The 4,784-nt window shown below is 45.2% G+C and overlaps 1 pseudogene; it reads right to left on the bottom strand.

The window, feature by feature from the left end:
• Positions 1–2,233: 2,233 nt before the first annotated feature.
• Positions 2,234–4,583, bottom strand: LOC100654208 (bridging integrator 2-like; annotated as a pseudogene).
• Between the last annotated feature and the right edge of the window lie 201 nt (positions 4,584–4,784).

Below are 4,784 nucleotides of genomic sequence, written 5' to 3'. Positions count from 1 at the left end.
CTATGTCATATCTCATTTCTCATAGCTTCTGCTACATTTCCCCACCCCACAGCTGCTCCACAGACCTTCACACAACCCTCCAAATTCTCTTTCCCAGTCCATGCTGCCTGTTTTCCTCTCTCTATCCCCTTTCCAAGGAACCCTGGTGGTGCAGTGGTTAAAGCACTCTGCAACTAACTGAAAAGTCTGTGTTCAAACCCACCAGCTGCTCTGTGGGAGAAAGATGTGGCAGTCTGCTTTCTGTAAAGATTTACAGGCTTGGAAACCCTGTAGGGCAGTTCTACTTTGTCCTATAGGGTGACTATGAGTTGGAATTGACTCGATGGCAATGGGTATATCCTCTTTCTTCTGGTCTTGTTTTTTATTATATAGATCAACTTAGTCACTTGGGCCTAGTCCTTCTCTTATCTTCCTTTCTGGGACTGCCTCTCTTCATCCATTTTCCCAATGCTATATCACAAGTGTTCCAGTAACTAGGCTGGAAAAGAGTCCCCTTTAGGGAGCAAGGGAACCCCTGGCTGGTGCAAATGGTGAATGTGCTCAGCTGCTAACAAAAAGGTTGGAGTTGGAGTCTACCTAGTGGAACCTCAGAAGAAAGACCTGGCTATCTACTTCTTGAAAAATCAGCAAGTGAAAACCCTATGGAGCACAGTTCTACTCTGACACGCATGGGGTTGCCATGAGCTGGAGTTGACTCTACGGCAACAGGTTTGTTTTGGGATTTTTAGGAACAAGAGAGGTGAGGAAAGGAGGGAAAACAGGAAACACACACTCCTAAATCTTGTTCTGGTTGCACATGGCATAGTGCTGATTAGAGGAAATAAATTTATTTCATTACTTAATTTTTAAGCCATTTAATATGCCTCTCAAGTAGTTTTTGAATTTAGAAAACCACAAAAGAAAATTAAAATGTTTAATGCTTTCCAGAATTCTTTTTTACAATTCTGTTTCAAAAGCTAAAAGTGAATTTGTAAACGGATCTTTTTCTGGATGTAATTTTTTAAAATATATAATCAGTTTTCCCTAGCCCCATCAGAGATAATGGACTGGGATGAATCTTTCCAATGTGTGAGACAGTATGCTAGCTCCAGCAAAATGAAGATGAAGAGGTTTGTCCAGGCATTCATTGCTGAATGTCAGATGGGCAGAGAGATAAACAGGAGTCCTGGTGGCATAATTGTTAAGTGCTTGGCTATAAACAGAAAGGTTTGAGATTCAAATGCACCCAGTGGGCTCCACGAGAGAAAGACCTGGTGATCTGCTCCTGTGAAGACTACAGCCAAGAAAACCCAATTGGGCAGTTCTACTCTGTCACATGGGACCCTAACAACAAGAGTACCAAAAAACCAAACCCATTGCCGTCAAGCAGATTCTGACTCATAGCGACCCTATAGGACAGAGTAGAACTGCCCATAAGGTTTCAAAGGTTATAAATCTTTATGGAAGCCAACTGTCACACCTTTCTCCTGCTGAGCGGCTGGTGGGTTTGACCCGCTGACCTTTTGGTTAGCAGCTGAGCACTTAACCGTTGCACCACCAGGGTGAAGATAAATGCATAACTAGGAGCATGTATAATGGGCAATGGGAACACATGGTAGGAAGTATTTACATTTGAATACAGGAGGTGAGCCTTGAGCGATCGCCTAGAAAATGAGTGTGCATTTGCCAAACAGATGAAGGTGAGAGAGCAATCCAAGCAGAAGACACACAATGCGCAAAATGAAGGCATGAGAGGGCATAAGGAGGCATGAAAAGATGGAGCCGAAAGAAAAAAAATTGGAACCAAATGTGGCTGCCCAGGTCCCTTGAGTTTACTCAGCAAGGGATTTTGTTTTCCTGATGCGGCATCCTGAAACTTGAAATCATTTGGCTTTTTTTTTAATAGTCAGAATCATCCTTTATTTAATGACCTGAGAGATCTGGTTTATTTGGCTTCAAGTCTTGAAAAATGAATGGTAAATTGAAGACAGATTTGTTCATCTTCCTCTGAGTATACGTGGTTATGTATGTCTGTAGATGCTTCTGCTTTTATAGTCATTATAGACTTATCTTAATTAATACTTATATATAAAATCCTACTATTCAAACAATTTTAAAACCTGAATTAAATATCCCTGAGTCTAGCATTCTCTTCTCCCAAACCTGCCTCCCTTCCTCCCATAAGGCTATTCTTCAGCTTCCCTTAATGCTAGGTCCTTAGAGACCACCAGCAGCATTCATGGTGTATAGGAACCTAGGAATGAGTGCTGGATCTAATGTCCCTCTGACCTGTAGCCTCTGACCAACCCATAACCCCAAAGGCCTGGTGGGAGAGCTTTTCTGTGGAGATGTGTCTGTGTATGTGTTGGGGGTGAAGGGGAGGGGGCCTTGGCAGTTTCTCTTCAGAGTCGTACATTTTGATTATGGATACTTCTTTTTGAAGCTCAGATTCTATGATGCTGCTCTCTCCTGGAACTGCACAGACTTGAAGCTGAAGGCCTTGGCCCTCAGGGGAGTCATCTGAGGTAAGATCATTGTTCTCTTCCTTGTCTTCTATCTTCCATGCCTCACTAGGCTCTAAAAAAACCTGAGAGATCATCAAGTACAAAGTTCTTCTGGGTTTAGATTGTGGATAGTTTCCTTTTCTCTGGCCTCAGGAGTTCTATCTGGCTTCTCTGAAGGCTCTGGATGAGGAGATGCCTGTATGGAGGCCCTAGGACTGGGAGTACCAACCCTCAAGAAGCCCCTAGGGTTGGTGGGTGAACCTCCTTCAGAGGGAGTAGGGCTGAAGGGTATGTTCCCTGAAGAAAGCCTGGGGCTAGGAGTGGCTCTGGGTGGAGGAGGCCTACTAGGGGGCTCTGAGGTCCTTGAGAGAGAGGCTCTTTTCTTTGGTTGTTCAGACCCTTCACTTGTGCAGGTTCAGAGGACTACTTCTGGAAGAGATGATGAAGGCTGCTCTGAAGGGGTTAGGGCTCTGCCTGGTGATGGAGCTGGGGAGCAAGAGAAAATTTCCTCCTGGGAATCACCACCCTCAATGTTGGGAGAGAGCTGGGTTTGGGTTGGGCCATTGTAGATTGGCAGAAGTTCTTCTTCCTTAAAGGAGCAGGCTTTGGCCTCTCCCCCTTCTATTTCCTCATCTTTTAAGGGTTCTTCTTTGATCTAGAGTTGTCTTCTCCCTGGGCTGGATCAGGTGTCAGCTCTTCTTCAGCTGCTGAAATGGATTCCTTCTCACTCTTTAAGAAAAGTACAGAGGAGCTGGTAGGTGAGGTGAGAGGACTGGAGACTGTAGATGCTCGAACTGGGGGAGAGATGACCAAAGACCATCTACTGCTGCTTGATAGTCCTTTCACCACAAAGACTTTGTTGGAATGTTGTTCCTCCAGTTTGCTCATCACCTCATAGAGATTGCGGTTCAGCTTGCTCATAACTCTGTAGAAAACATCCCTTAGGTTGGAAATGTTTTGGAAGATGGCCACTGTCTTAGTCATTTAGTGCTGCTGTAACAGAAATACCACAAGTGGATGTCTTTAACAAAGAGAAATTTATTCTGTCACAGCCTAGTAGGCTACAAGTCCAATTTCAGGGCGTCATCTCCAGTGGAAGGCTTTCTCTCTGTGTCGGCTCTGGAGGAAGGTCCTTGTCATCAGTTTTCCCTTGGTCTGGGAAAATTTCAGCACAGGAACCTCAGGTCCAAAGGGCATGCTCTGCAATTGGCACGCTTTCTTGTTGGTATGAGGTCCCCAGGTCTCTGCTTGCTTCCCTTTCCTTTTATTTCTTGGGAGACAAAAGGTAGTGCAGACCACACCCCAGGCAAACTCCCTTTACATTGGATCAGGGATGTGACCTTAGTAGGGGTGTTACAATTTCACCCTAATCCTCTTTAACATAAAATTACAATCACAAAACGGAGGACAACCACACAACACTAGGAATCATAGTCCAGCCAAATTGAAACACACATTTTTGGGGGGACATAATTCAATCCATGACAGTCACATAACAGCCAATATGACTATTGTAAAGAATAGGCAGTTCCTCCGGTAGCTCCTGGTTCAGATCTTCAAATGCTGTCTGGGCTTTATTGAACTCTTCCTCTTCCTTGGCAGTCTTGGCCTCACATTTCTTCTTGGCGTTTTGCACAGCCTCCAGGTGATGTCAGGCACTGTCATAGTCCACGAGTTTCTGACACCGCTTGGCGATCCTCTCCTTAATCTCACTGAACTGGGCAATGTAATTTTCCAGGGTCGTCACAGCCTGTTTCTCATCATGGTCTTCCCAAAGGAGATCACTATTCCCTATGATGGCCTTCGGCCCCTCTTGACTGTCCCACTCCCTGCTGTGGGTCTCCTGCAGGGTTTCTGACACCCCCTTTGAACTTCATGCATCACTTTGACGGCACTAAGGAAGTTCTTCAGGTCCTTGTACAGCTTGTGGCCTTCTGCCTGTTGCTGGTAGAAGTTGTTGGCACTTTGTTCAAACTGTTCATCTTTGGTTTCCACAGTTTTCCCCAACTTCTGCAGTATTTTCTCCTGGCCTCTGCTGAACTTCTTCTGTACCTGCTTGGGGAAGTGGATAGCAGTGCCGCCGGCCTTGTCCTTGACCATCCTGCCAGCTCCCTGGGGGTGGCCCGCTGAGGTTTTATACAGGCCCCTCTAAGTCACTCTTCTTTAGGCACCATTGCAATGATGGCTGGGTAGGCTCACACTGTTTGAGTTCAAAACCTGTCTCTCTGTGCATACATTTTCGATCTGTAAAATGAATATATTATCTTCTTAAGAAAGTTGCAGGGAGGATCTAATTGACCC

Source organism: Loxodonta africana, chromosome 14, assembly GCF_030014295.1.
Source record: "Loxodonta africana isolate mLoxAfr1 chromosome 14, mLoxAfr1.hap2, whole genome shotgun sequence".
In the NCBI taxonomy this organism is placed as follows: domain Eukaryota; kingdom Metazoa; phylum Chordata; class Mammalia; order Proboscidea; family Elephantidae; genus Loxodonta; species Loxodonta africana.
The sequence above is the reverse complement of the archived record's forward strand: the minus strand, read 5'-3'. Positions and strand labels throughout refer to the sequence as shown.